Raw genomic sequence first — 15584 nt, 5'->3', positions numbered from 1 at the left:
TATACTGGGCATATATACCCTTGGCTACATATACTGGGCATATATACCCCTGGCTACATATACTGGGCACATATACCCCTGGCTACATATACTGGGCATATATACCCCTGGCTACATATACTGGGCACATATACCCCTGGCTACATATACTGAGCATATATACCCCTGGCTACATATACTGAGCATATATACCCCTGGCTACATATACGGGGCATATATACCCCTGGCTACATATACTGGGCATATATACCCTTGGCTACATATACTGGACATATATACCCCTGGCTACATATACTGGGCACATATACCCCTGGCTACATATACTGGGCACATATAGCCCTGGCTACATATACTGGGCACATATACCCCTGGCTACATATACTGGGCACATATAGCCCTGGCTACATATACTGGGCACATATACCCCTGGCTACATATACTGGGCATATATACCCCTGCCTACATATACTGGGCACATATTATACCCCTGGCTACATATACTGGGCATATATACCCCTGCCTACATATACTGGGCACATATAACCCTGACTACATATACTGGGCATATATACCCCTGCCTACATATACTGGGCACATATAACCCTGACTACATATTCTGGGCACATATACCCCTGGCTACATATGCTGGGCATATATAGCCCTGGCTACATATACTGGGCACATATACCCCTGGCTACATATACTGGGCATATATACCCCTGCCTACATATACTGGGCACATATTATACCCCTGGCTACATATACTGGGCATATATACCCCTGCCTACATATACTGGGCACATATAACCCTGACTACATATACTGGGCACATATACCCCTGGCTACATATACTGGGCATATATACCCCTGGCTACATATACTGAGCATATATACCCCTGGCTACATATACTGGGCACATATACCCCGGGCTACATATACTGGGCACATATACCCCTGGCTACATGTACTGGGCACATATTATACCCCTAGCTACATATACTGGGCACATATACCCCTGGCTACATATACTGGGCACATATACCCCTGACTATATATACTGGGCACATATTATACCCCTGGCTACATATACTGGCCACATATACCCCTGGCTACATATACTGGCCACATATACCCCTGGCTACATATACTGGGCACATTTACCCCTGGCTACATATACTGGGCACATATACCCCAGGCTACATATACTGGGCACATATACCCCTGACTATATATACTGGGCACACATTATACCCCTGGCTACATATACTGGGCACATATACCCCTGGTTACATATACTGGGCACATATACCTCTGGCTACATATACTGGGCACATATACCCCTGACTACAAATACTGGGGACACATACCCCTGCCTACATATACTGGGCACATATACACCTGGGTATCTGTTCTGTGGACATCTCTACCCCTGGCTACCTGTTCTGGGGACATCTATATCGCTGGCCACCTATTCTGGGGACATCTATATCGCTGGCCACCTATTCTGGGGACATCTATACTGCTGGCCACCTATTCTGGAGACACCTATAGACCTGGGGCTACCTATTATTGGGGAACCACTGCTGTCAGATTGAGTGTATTTTGGGGAACTGCTGCCAGGTGAGAGGTGTCTACCATATTAAGGGGGCATTCTGCCTATTTATGTGAAATGCTGTCTATTTATGTGCCTCATGACTGCTGAATTTGTCTTGTTGGGGGCCTCATGATCGCTGAATTTGTCTCGTTGGGGGCCTCATGATTGCTAAATTTGTCTTGTTGGGGGCCTCATGATTGCTGAGTTGGTCATGTTGGGGGCCTCATGTTTGCTCATGATTGCTGAATTTGTCTTGATGGGGGGGGCTCATGATTGCTGAATTTGTTTTGGAACATGCTGAAAGGTACATACTGAGGGAGGGTGGGTGAGTGTGAGCCTGCTAACCTCCATGTACATTTGGCTCCACCCATAACCACGCTCACATTTATTATGTGGCCACGCCCCTTTTTGGCACGGCACGCGCAAACTTCACCTTGGGGAGCGCATTAACCTTCCTGGCGGTAACTCCAAACGTAGTTCGGGGTAAGCCGCGCAGGAGGCTTTCTCAGGCCCTGCTGGGCCAATTTGCGCAATTTTTTTTTTTTGCTGCACGCAGCTAGCACATTGCTAGCTGCGTGAGCACACCGATCGCCACCGCCCCGCGCTGATTCGCCGCTATCTGCCGCGCCGCAGAGCCCCCCCAGACCCCGTGCGCTGCCTGGCCTATCAGCGCCAGGCAGCGCTGAGGGGTGGATCAGGACTCACTTAGACGTCACGACGTCCATGACGTCGGTAATGTCATCCTGCCCCATCGCCATGGCGACGGGGGAAGCCCTCCAGGAAATCCCATTCTTTGAACGGGATTTCCTGATCGCCGGAGGCGATCGAAGAGGGTAGAGGGATGCCGCTGCACTGGGCTATCATGTAGCGAGCCCTAGGCTCGCTACATGATTTAAAAAAAAAAAATCAAAAAAACGGCTGCGTTGCCCCCTGGCGGTTTTTAATAGACTGCCAGGAGGGTTAATAGTCTTTGTCCCCGGGCGCTGAAAACCCTAGCTGCGCCTCTGAAGCCATCTCAGGTTCTATACTTGCCTAGGGCTTCCTTAAGCCCCCTTGAGGTTGCTCAGTCCCCCGCAATACAGCCTGAAAGCCTGGCCGAGACCGGGATGTGTGGCCCCAACCAGACGCGCTACCCCGTCCCGCTCCAGTGGATGGGAGCATTCTGCGCTTGCGCATTACTACTGCACAGGCATAGGACACTCCCAGGAACAGGATTGGGCTTGGGCAGGCTGCACATGCGCAACGAAGCACGACTTGACCAGGCTTTCCGGCCTGGGGAGACAGCGAGGGACTGAGCACCCCAAAGGGGCCTCAAGGAAGCCCCAGATAAGTATAGAAGTAGAGATGGCTTTCATCTCAGGTCACTTTAAAGCACACCTGAACCCAGGCAAAGCTACCTAAGATAAGCACAGGGGGGTATGTTCATACTGGATCCACATACCTCTGCGCATGGTCTGTGTCCCCCATGTTATAGAACTGCACCCTTCGTTTTTCAGCTACCGTGGGTGGCACATCCTCTGTTGCGCTTCCTTGATGATAGTGATAGTATTGCTGCCCCTGCATAATAGCGGAAGAGTCAGCATTGCGGGTACAGTAGAAAGCTTCATTTAATGGTCCATGGTCCGGTTCAAAACTCCATACAATCTCCATTAAATCTGCATGCAAATCATTTATAAGCATCTTTTGTCACTGGTAGATTGTGGAAACTGAATTAGAAAATGCTAACTCATTGTGACTTTACAGTGACATTCCAAAAGAGCAATGTCACAGCTCAATGCCTGCCCAAGCCCCACAAAGCTGGCTACAGACATCCTCTGAATCAACAGTTCTAGCCAGTGGCGTAGCTAAGGAGGTGTGGGCCCCGGTGCAAGTTTTACAATGGGGCCCCCCAAGCACGCTATCCATAACCATTGATACGGCGCACCAAAACCTGCCAATGGCAACTACAGTATCAAAGGTTCAAGAAGGGGATGGGGAACAGGTTGTTAATGATTACCACTATCCAAAGTATCTATAGAAGTGATTATTATGAGCACAGGACCAATAGAGAGCTAATACTGTAGTTAAGGCAGGGCCCTTCGGGGCCCCTCTGGGCCAAGGGCCCCGATGCGGTCGCAACCTCTGCAACCCCTATTGCTACGCCCCTGGTTCTAGCGAATTAACCTATAACACCTAAAAAGACATCTGCATAGGAAGCTCCAGATTACACTAATATCAGATACGGATGGTTCCAGTTTTGTATAAGAGCTCCTCTGCCACCTTGTGGTAGACTGAGGTTTTTACAGTCCTGCATTCTGCAAATGCAAACAAGTAAACGCAGAACAAGTAAATTATGACAAGTAGGTGAATCATTTGACTACTTAGGCACCTATGAGAAATTAGCTTTCACATGTGCTGTACAGTACCATACCAATACCAATACTACCTATAGCAGTTAGGGTGTTTTAGCTATGCCCCTATTAAATCAGCAATAACTTTATACATATGATAAATCAGAGTCGGGACAAGGACCTCCAGCACCCAAGGCTGAGACACCAAAGTGTGCCCCTCCATCCCTCCCACCCAGCCGTCACACACTGATTGCTATTAGACTAAGAGGCGCCCCAGGGCCCCCAACACCTTAATCTCTAGTTATCTGGCTTGCGGTCACTGCCATGTATCCCTTTTTCTTATTTCTCTCTGCTTCAAACACAATGGGGGAATGATAGCTGAGTGAGTTGTGCGCCCCCTCCTACACTGCGCCCTGAGGCTGGAGCCTCTCTTGCCTCTGCCCGGCCCTGTGATATATACATTGACTTTTTGATTTTCTTATCTCAGGATTTATGTAATTTCAATTTCATATGCATTTTAATTGAAAAAAAAAAATCAAAGACATGCAGTTTCTTAGTTTTCACCTATTATTTTAAGATAATACAGTAAGTGCTACTTTGGTTAATAAACCCAAATTAAATTTGGCTATATATCCAATTTATTTTATAACTTGCATTTTGTTGGTGCTACAATGTATGCTTCTAAGGTAGTTCCCCCCCCCCCCCCCTTCTCGCCTAGTGGTCATTCCTCTAATATGGTGCCACCCTTTCTTTCCGCTGCAAGGATTCCCTGGTAGTTATAAACCCCCTTCCCTTTTTACGCATCCCCTGGTTTCCAGTGGTATCCCCCTTCCCCTTTAAGAATTCCCTGGTGTCTGGTGGTATTCCTCTAATGACCGCATGTGCCGGGTTCCGGCTGACGTCTTCATGCCGAGACCTGATACATGCAGACAGAAGAAACCAGCGGTGCCAGTGAGAAGAGTAGAGAGCTGATCACTGCAGGAGTCTGGAGGGTGTGGAGAGCAGAGATCACCCTGGGTGATTAGCACAGGCACGGATTTACCTCACAGGAGCCTGTAGGCACAGGTGTCCTAGCAACTTAGACTCCGCCCTCCATGAGCCTACAAACCCCCACTGAACCACACTGGCCCAGTCCTTGCTTGTCATAGGTAGCTACAGGTGTCCCTTAGTATTAGGTAGTCAGAAGTACCCTCAATATTAAGTAGCTAGATGTGTCCCAAGTATTAGGTAGCTGGAGGAACCTCAGTATTATGTAGCCAGAGGCGCCCCTGACTGAAGGGAGATCCCGTCAATGGAATGCAGAGAGCAGGCTGAGTAACCTCTCATTTACACTCTCATCAGGACTCTGCATAGGAAAGGAGGCAGGTGGTCTGGAGAAGAGTGAGCCGCCTTTTCATCATCCGGTGCCTGTAGGCTTGTGCCTACACTGCCTTATAGTAAATCCGTCCCTGGGTGCTAGTCACGTTTGTTGTGATCATCTAAACTGCATACTAACATTCACGTCGTTCTGGCAAATCGGGTGCCAGAAACGATGTGAATATACTGTAACCTCGGCACAAAGAGGGTAAAGAGGCACCATAACGACATCCTGTATAGTAGAATAAAATGCATTGTTCAGGATACTGAATTGTATGTTAATTATCCTGGTTTCAGCAGCAGAAACACTTCCCATATCTATATATTGCAGTATATTGGTATGTTGCTATGATGTCAAAAACCTTCTGCTCCAAAGCACTCTGGGAGATCAGGCGTTGTTTCTCCTCACTTCGGAACAAAACAGACATTCCGCAGTGATGCATGATGCCAGCAGTAAAGATGTCACCACCTCTGATAAATTTAAGGATGTGAATAGGTGAAAAAAAAATGACAATCTGCAGACATTAACTAAATCATTTCTAAAGTAATACTGTAACAAATAAGCAATTTTAAAGGATACCCGAAGTGACGTGTGACATGATGAGATAGACATGGGTATGTACAGTGCCTAGCACACAAATAACTATGCTGTGTTCCTTTTTTTCTTTCTCTGCCTGAAAGAGTTAAATATCAGGTATGTAAGTGGCTGACTCAGTCCTGACTGAGACAGGAAGTGACTTCACTGTGACCCTCACTGATAAGAAATTCCAACTAAAACCGTTTCCTAGCAGAAAATGGCTTCTGAGAGCAGAAAAGAGATAAAATGGGTCAATAGTTCATAGATTTTAGCTCTGGCATACTTCAATGAATGTGTCAACGAGCAAAAAACAATAAGTTAAAACTTAAAAAGTAGATTTAAACATAAAATAAAACTGTGGAATATCTTAAAAAGTCATTTTTAGGATAAGGAAGATAGATATAATCGTTTTTCATTTATTTATTTTCACTTCGGGTGTCCTTTAATTGTTTTTTAACATTGTTCTATTCAGAAAAATGTCTCTTTAAAATGCAAATGAGGGGGAAAAAGTGCCCCTAGGGGGTACTAAACTTGGGAGGGGAAAGCCTCTGAATCCTAAAGAGGCTTCCCCCGTCCTTCTCACCAGAGAGGATCCAGCGCTAGGATCTTGACTATATGCTTGTTGGAAGCCTCATGCATGGGCAGTATCAGCTTCCCCTCAGGCGGAAATGGCCAAGCCCGATCGGGTCAGTTCTACTGGGCAGGTGCAAGTCGCCTGCACGCTAGAGCGACCCAACCGGGCTTTGCTATTTGCGCCAGAGCCCGAGCAGAGAGCAGCTAGTGTGTCTGCGCAGGCAGGCGCATGCAAATATTTACTTCTCCAGTATTTGGGGTCTCGTCGCTGGACCTGGCTGGCTTGGGAGGATGGGTGAAGTCTCATTAGGATCCAGAGGCGGTAACAGGAAAAAAAGGGCGCTGGCAGCTAGTGGACAAAAAGGGTGCTGCCATTCACTCCCATAATAAATATCGTTTAATGGGCGCCGAACAGGAAAAAAGGAGATTAATAACGTTTTACAAACGGCGCCTGGACATTTTTAATGTTTTATAACTGAGCTTGTGGTGATTTAAAGAGTAACTGTCAGGCTGCAGAAGCTAATTTAAACCTCTAGTCTCCTGTGTTAAACAGTTTAGAAGGAAGCCAAAAAGACATTACTGAAGATAAAGATCTCTCTTACCTTTGATGTATGCTTATCAGCAAAGCTTAGACCTAAGCAGGACGCAAGCCGCATAACATACTGCAAAGCATTCTGGGGCCCTCCCCTCGGCTGCTAAGGAGAAGACGGGATCAAGTTTCAGCAGCTTCTAAAACTCAGTCCAGCCACAGCACAGATAAATCTCGGGGCAGCGTACACTGCAGGAGTCCGCTATTGTTCCTAGCCACATGGCTCATTAATATTCACTGCAAACTAGTGTTATTCAGTATGAGCTGTTCTGTGATCAGAAGCAGGCAGGACATGACGACACATTTGGCTTCACAAACATGGAACCTGCCATGAGCTGTCAGGAGCATCATTCTCTGCATATACTATATACAAATTCTGTGAAATCCAAACGTGGACAGTGAAATGCATATGTAATGTATGTACAGCCAATCTTTAGCTACTGATATATGTGTTTATTTTCTCTGAGACCTTATACCTAACAGCTCCTCTTTAAGTTTAGAAAATGAGCCTGTGACGAATAACGTGTATACAAATACTAAACATATTTATCGTATTTAACTAAAACATTCTTTAAAATGTTATCCCTTACTGTTTGCAAAACATTATTATTCACAAAATAAAGCAGTAGCAGTAGGGTATTGTACTGTGTTAGTACGTAACATACATTGCAATATATTTTCTACAGTCACTATTTGTAAAACATTATTATCCACATAATAAAGCAATCAGTAAGGGAGGTGGTTAGGGTTAGGCACCACCAGGGGGGTGGTTAGGGTTAGGCACCACCAGGGGGGTCTTAGGGTTAGGCCCCACCAGGGGGGTCTAGGGGTTAGGGATAGGTACAGGGAGGGTTCTGTGTGAGAGTAGGGTTAGGTATAGTTACAGTACAATATACACCACCAGGGGGGGTCTTAGGGTTAGGTACCACCAGGGGGGGGGGGGGGTCTTGGGGTTAGGCACCACCACCAGGGGGGTCTTGGGGTTAGGCACCACCACCAGGGGGGTCTTGGGGTTAGGCATCACCACCAGGGGGTTCTAGGGGTTAGGGATAGGTACAGGGAGGGTTCTGTGTGAAAGTAGGGTTAGGTATTGTTTTAGTAACATTTTAGTAATACTTACTAATGTTTTACAACACTTATTACGAACGTAGTTATATTTATATCATATATATTTATTATAAGAAGAAATGATAAATGAAGGTTATTCACAATAATATACAATTATAACGATTAAACATATTAATGTAATTAAACAGATTATTTATTATTATAAACATATTATCGTTTTTTTAACAAACGTAATTATAAGTTTCACTTTTGAAACAGGGAAGATACGTTTTCACAATTGGCGATTTCATACACATTATTGAATGATTTCTAAATTTGTAAAACATTATTTGTAAGCGAAATACAGCACAATATTTTTATAAACGGTATTACTGCTTATCGTTTACACCCCGCGCCCTTTTTTCCCGACGCCCTTTTTTAATGTACGCTCCAGAGGCTTCACCCTCCCGAGGTAAGTACCCACCGGGGCACTTTTTTCCTTGCAGGTTTACTTTAAGTAGTACCTGTTTTTTTTATGAATTAGTTTTGTTTTAATGCCACATAGAATATTCACCACACTCTGCTCATGATATACCTACACTAGCCAAAAGTATGTGACCACGCGCAACACTCACCCCGTACATTTGTTTAAAGAAAAAATATATAAGAGTAAAAATTTTAACATGTAAATTGACTTTCATGCAAAATACAAAAAACATTTTTATGGCAAAATTCCTTTCATTGTAGCTCTGTTCAGATCTGTTGTTACAGGCAAATGAGATAAACAGAGGAACACCAAGAGCCCCAATAGTGTAGTATGTATTGACAAAGGGGATAATGACAAAGAGTAATAGTTGTTATACTCACAAACATGGGTCACCAATAGGCAACCACTGTAAAAGCAGGTGGGGAGATTTTCCTGACCCCACTCAGGAATAAGAAGTCGCTCTCTGTAGATAGTGGAAAAGGGTCGCAACCCTCCACCCAGGGTGGATACAATATTATATAGGAGAGAACAGAGGCGTCAAAAGGATAAAAAGGGTTTTAAAGGAGCTTAAAAGACAAAAATGTGGTAATTAGAGGAGGCAGTGGTGGACTTACCTCCTCCAAGCAGATACAACACGACTGTACATTCAGTCTGTGACAGAGGCGCCGAATGTTGTTTGTTTTGCTAGATGCTGTAACTCCTTTTTCTATTGCCTGAGGAAGCGGGCGCTGACCTGTGAAACGCGTTGCTTTGTTTTATCTGGAGTTCGTTAATAAATAGACTGAATGTACAGTCGTGTTGTGTCTGCTTGGAGGAAATAAGTCCACCACTGCCTCCTCTAATTACCAAATTTTTGGCTTTTAAGCTCCTTTAAAACCCTTTTTATCCTTTTGGCGCCTCTGTTCTCTCCTATATAATGTTGTTACAGGCAGGTTACCTGTTTTCCTTTTGTTATCTGCCTCTCCTGGCTCACAAATACGCCATAGGGAGTTGCCATATGCCGCTGCACATGGGCAGGGAGCACACAGCAGGCACGGTCATTTCCCTGCAGACGTGAGTTGCCCTAGTTACCTGAATGAAACTGTACAAAGGGAAATGAGGATGCAAAAATAAAAAATTGGAGAGGCTGCATCCACTTGTCAACTGTTGCCATGGCTGTGAGTGCGCATAATTCAGAAAATAACAGCTGACTGGGCTGGTAAGGTAATTTTTTTTTTGTGAAGATTATTTTTATTGATTTTCAAATTTAAAAAGAGGTTACTCAACTAAACAATAGCAAACCGCTCTGCAGCACACACAGGTGAGGAGAGAGAGAAACAAAAAACATGTCACAAAAATATGCAGTGTACATTTGCGTAATTACAGAAGAAGAAATAAGGTGTCCGGTGCGAACACTGTTAATCCAGCGCAGGAGACTTGGGTGCAGCCGGCGCCACCATAGGCCGTACAGGGAGTAACTTCAGCGCCGTCAGAAGATGGAGCTAAAGTTACCTATAAAACACAATATTTCGGCCTCCAGCAATTGCTAGAAGCTGAAATATTTCATTCCCCACCATCCATGGCAGCCTGGAGGGGGAATAGTATTTAACATCACAGGGAACTTGTGCAGCAGCAGCAGGATCAGCCATATACCGGCTGTATCCTGCGCCCAAGTCTCCCACGCCTATTCCTCTCCTGCGCCCAAGTCTCCCGCGCCGATTGCTCTCGTACACGTCCGACGTCCACCAACATTCATCATATTCTGTGAAGCACTATTCAATATTTCTTTGTATGGTAAACACAGCTGTAATATTACATCCATAGAGCAATGCATTTGAGTCAAGAACAATACAAGGGGTATAATATAGTGATCCTATATGATTAGCTACCAAGATATAAGGCATTGTTGCTACTGGGGTATTTATGTTCTGTCTTTATTAGAGATCCATGGGCCCCACACCTTCTTACATTTTGATGCACACCCTCTGGCAATATATGCTGCTTTGTAAAGGTGTAAGGAATTATTAATTAATTTTTTCCAATATTGAATAGTTGGTGGGTCAGATTGCTTCCAATGCAATAGGATAGCCTTTCTATATTAGTACAAGAGAAGGCCGATTAAAGCTCTCTGAGCTCTTGTTGGAGCTAGGGGTATGCACATTTCCCAAAACACAATATATTGGCTCAGGTGAAACAGGGGTTTTTGTGACAGCCGTAATAGTTTTACATATCTCATTCTCATTCAGTTGCTATTCTAGGGCACAACCAGAGTATGTGGTCAAAGTCAGCCGAGGCAGCACCACAGCGCCAGCAGAGGCGTACGAGAGGAATCGGCGTGGGAGACTTGGGTGCAGGATACAGCCAGTATATGGCTGATCCTGCTCCTGCACAAATTCCTATCGATATTAAATACTATTCCCCCTCCAGGCCGCCATGGATGGTGGGGAATGAAATAATTCGGCTTCGAGCAATTGCTGGAGGCCGAAGTCTAGTGTTTTATAAGCATGGCTGCCATCAGAAATTGTGGGGCCCCTCACACATCATCAGGCCTGGGCCCCCCCTCCCTGGGCCCACCCACTGGTTGCTGTGCCCGCCCACTAGCCACCCCTCCCCGTGTCCGTGCGCAAAGTGTGCTGCGGCGAAAAATGTTCATGGCTCTTACACTGAAGAAAGCAACGTGCACAGCGTGATTGGGCAAAAAGTGGGTGTGACCATGGCAAGTTGTGGGTGGAGCCAGATACTAGCAAAATACAGGTAGTCCCCGGTTAACAAATGAGATAGCGACTTGTAGGTCTGTTCGTATTCTTTTTCCATTCTCTTTTGTCCCCCTTTTTTCTTTCTGTGCCTCTTTTGTCCCCCTCTGTCTCACCTCAGTTTGTGCCTCTTTTGTATCCCTCTGTGTGACCTCATGTTCCCATCTCATCTCTCTTCTCCCTGTGCCTCTTTTGTCCGCCTCTGTTCCCCCTGTGCCTCTTTTATCCCCCTGTGTTACCTCTTGTCCCCTTCTGTCTCAGCTCGCCCCCCTGCCCTAGCCAGGTGTAGGTGCCCCCAGTATAGGTAGCCAGGTATATGTTCCCCAGTATAAGTAGCCAGCTATAGGTGATGCCCCAGTATTGGTAACCTGGTATAGCTGGTGCCCCAGTATAGGCCAGTAAAATACAGGTGCCCCAGTATAGGTATTCAACTATAGGTGGTGCCCCGGTATAGGTAGCCTTGTATAGTTGCACCCAGTACAGGTAGCCTGGTATGGGTGGTGCACCAGTATAGGTTAGCCAGGTACAGGTGCCCCCAGTATAGTTAGAAAGCTATAGGCGCCCCAGTATAAGTAGCCAATTATAGGTGGTACCCCAGTATAGGTAGCCAGATACAGGTGGTGCCCTCAGTAAAGGTAGCCAGGTATAGGTGGTGCCCCAGTATAGGTAGCCAGGTATAGGTGGTGCCCCAGTATAGGTATCTAGGTATAGATGGTTCCAGCCCCAGTATATTTAGCCAGGTATAGGTAGCCTGTAGCCAGATATAGGTGGTGCTCCAGTATAGAAAGTCCAATGCAGCGGACTCACTCATCTGCTCCCCACATTCAAGCACTGATGTCACTCTTCTCTCAGTGTTGGAAAGTGGTGTGCTGGTTAATGAGCCACAGGCCCGCAGCCAGCACATGAGGCCCTTCCAGCGCTTTGGGGGGGGGGGGGGGGCACCCAGGGCCCCCAGAAGCCTTGGGCCCCTCACTGCAGTGTCAGTTGTCCCTCCCCGATGGGTGCCCTGTTTATAAGTAACTTCAGCTCCGTCTTCTGACGGTCCTGGAGTTACTCACTGCTGCGCATAAGTCTCCTGCGCTGGAATGGCAGTGTTCGCAGCAGAGACCGGAGCCAGACTGGTCAAACTTAATTAATTTATATGGAGTTAAAGGGAAGGTTCAGGGAGTGAGTAAAAAAAATAAAAATCCATATTCACTTACCTGGGGCTTCCTCCAGCCCGTGGCAGGCAGGAGGTACCCTCGCCGCCGCTCCGCAGGCTCCCAGTGGCCGACCCGGCCAGGCCGGCTGCCAGGTCGGGCTCTTCTGCGCTCCAACGACGGGCTCTTCTGCGTTCCACGCGGGCGCGCTGACGTCATCGGACGTCCTCCGGGCTGTACTGTGCCTGCGCAGTACAGCCCGGAGGACATCCGATGAGGTCAGCGCGCCCCCCGTGAGGCGCAGATTGGAGCGCAGAAGAGCCCGACCTGGCAGCCGGGTCGGCCACCGGAGACCACCGGGAGCCTGCGGAGCGGAGGCGAGGGCACCTCCTGCCTGCCACAGGCTGGAGGAAGCCCCAGGTAAGTGGATATGGATTTTTATTTTTTTTTACCCACTCCCTGAACCTTCCCTTTAAGTAGGCTCTATGGATGATCTTAAATTGTATCAGTTTGTCTCTAGTAGCAATCAGATATTCAAATGGCCTAAGCCAAACATCCTCCCAGTCCTCATCATCCATGGTAAGGTCATTTTAATGACCTTCTAGTCTAAAAAGGCTTGTGTATAAATGATATATGGAGTGACCATAAAATTAGAGACATGCCGTATTTGAAAGTAAACCAGTCCAAGAGTGACGTAACAACGCAGACTATATAAGGATCGCTCAGCTTCCAACGACGTATTTATCACAGAAGTTACTGTCACAATGGGTAAGATGAAAGATTTAAGTGACTTTGAATGAGGTATGATCGGGTGCAAGAAGACCTGGTGCTGGCATCTCTGAAACAACGACTCTTTTAGGATTTTCTCGCCCAACAGTATCTCGGGTGTTTAGAAAGTGGTAGCTGAGAAAAAAAAAAAACTACAAGCAATAAGGACTATTCTGGTGGAAAAAGGCTGGTGAACGAGAGAGGTGAAAGACGAGTGGCACGCATAGTCCACAGCAACATAAAGGCAACAACATGACAAATTACAGAGGAATTCAAAGCAGGTGCATCACAAAGCATATCCCAACGCATAACAAGACGGACTATGCGAAGGATGGGCTTTAGCAGCAGGAGACCATCAAGAGTGTCTTTGTTTGGTATAGGAAAAGATACCAGTTGTAGGCCCTTGTCACCAGGCTTGATCAATCTCAAATTGGTTTGAGGATAGGAACATCAATCAGAGTTTAACCTGCTTCCATGGCCAGCTCAGTCCCCTGACCTATTGAGCATTTGTGTGACAAAGTTGAAAGATCACTTCAAAGCTTGGCAACGCCACCATTCAATCTGACCCAACTTAGAGCTGCCATTATGTCAGCATGGGCCAACATTCCTCAGCAACGGTATCAGCATCTTGTGGAGTCCATGCCAAGTAGAATATCGGCGTTGATCAGAGCTAAAGGTGGACCAACTTGTTATTAGAGGGTGTCTCTAATTTTCTTGCCACTCAGTGTATAATCTGAATTATTGTTTCTTTAAGAAAAGTAGAGCTGTACTTTGGCCACAATATAGATTTGCAAATATATGTATACTTTACAAGCACCTATCTACTAGCAGACTGAACTCCTCAAGAAATCAACCAAACAGCTCATGAGAACTTGAGTGTTCCTCTGAGTTATTCCATTCAATTTCTTAAAGAGCTAATCTGCTTCACAACAAAAATCTATATAATGCATGGCTATGGACATAACTTTTTAACTGAATGTCTTTAAATATTATATTTAAAATTCACTCTGTAGCTGTTGTAAAAGTACTTTTTTTTAATGTAAGCTTGTTGGAAACCTTGGCAATAGTATACAGTTTTTATTTATTTAAGTATTTATATAGCCCTGACATATTACGCACCGTTGTACAGAGTATATTGTCGTGTCACTAACTGTCCCTCAGAGGTGTAAAGGATAGCGGAGATGCCGCCGCATGGCCAAGCGGCATGTCGGCTATCTCCGCGTATCAGCCGGCAGCCTCTGCCGCGCAGCTACATGCTGCTGCTTTGCCTGGTCCTTCTAGTGCACGTAGATTGAGAGCTACCCGCGCGCGCGTGCCAGACGACAGGACCTTTATGCAAGTAGAAGGGGAGTCAGCTGATCAGCCAGTCAGCTGACTCCAGCTGTGCTCGGATTGGCTGAGTGACTGGGGCGGCGCTGTGGAGCGCTTTGAGTATTTATAGGATCAGCCTGTCAGTTGCTGGTTTTCTGCTGTTGCAAACGCTAACGTGCTAGCGCACAGACCTTAGTCAGATCCTACAGTGTGTTAGAACCAGCCGGAGCTGGGAATTCACACTTAGCCAGTTTCTGTTGATAGCTTAAAGTACTAGTTGTATTGTTATATTTGTGTACTATGCTTTAAGTCTAGATCCCAGGTGTTGAAACCAAGGACTTCACACCTAGACTAGGATATCGCTATATTGCTATTATTATCTGTTATGACCCTCTGCTTTCCTGACTAATCTCCTGTTTGCTGATTCGGTACTTCTGCCTATCTGATTACTGTTGCCGACACTGCCTGTACCTCACTCTGAATCAGTCTTCTGTCTTTGTACCTTATCTGTCCGTGTGTTACTGACCCTGCTTGTCTGACCTTCCTATTCTCACTAGTGGGTAAGCCACTAGTGAGGAATTGCTAAGAGCTGGCACCTACTTTCTAGGTGATCAGTCTTGCAAGTACAGTTTGCAACACTTGCTCCTCAACTGTCTGCTAACTGCAGTAGAGTCTTAATCATCCGCTTCTCGGGTGATTATCTTTGTAGCTCAGTCACTGGCCCCTGCTCCTCAGGTGTCCACTGGCTGCAGTACAGTCTGAATCCCCTGCTGCTCAGGGGATCCCTGGCTGATAGTTCTTCTACAATCACCTGCTCCTCAGGTGATCATCCTTGCAGCACAGTCAGTGGTCCCTGCTCCTCAGGTGTCCACTGGCTGCAGTACAGTCTGAATCCCCTGCTCCTCAGGGGATTCTTGGCTGCAGTATTATCTGAATCTCCCTGGATCTCCTCTTCTCATTACTGAGGCACCAAAACACTACTCTACATTGGTTGTCCTGTGTCTAGCTATACTAGTATTATTGGTGATTCTGCAGATCACCACATAATCAGGTATAGCGTCTGTATTATTGGTGATACTGT

At 46.2% G+C, this 15584-nt stretch overlaps 1 long non-coding RNA gene across 1 annotated transcript in view; it reads right to left on the bottom strand.

Moving 5' to 3' along the window:
* The window catches only part of LOC137542090 (uncharacterized), a 57688-nt gene that overhangs the window by 9073 nt on the left and 33031 nt on the right, over positions 1-15584 (bottom strand). Inside the window, exon 2 of the long non-coding RNA XR_011025352.1 lies at positions 3036-3151. This is a non-coding gene — a long non-coding RNA (uncharacterized lncRNA). The remainder of the gene's footprint in view (positions 1-3035; positions 3152-15584) is intronic.

Source organism: Hyperolius riggenbachi, chromosome 12 (assembly GCF_040937935.1).
Source record: "Hyperolius riggenbachi isolate aHypRig1 chromosome 12, aHypRig1.pri, whole genome shotgun sequence".
Taxonomy (NCBI): domain Eukaryota; kingdom Metazoa; phylum Chordata; class Amphibia; order Anura; family Hyperoliidae; genus Hyperolius; species Hyperolius riggenbachi.
This window is presented reverse-complemented; position numbering and strand designations above follow the sequence as displayed.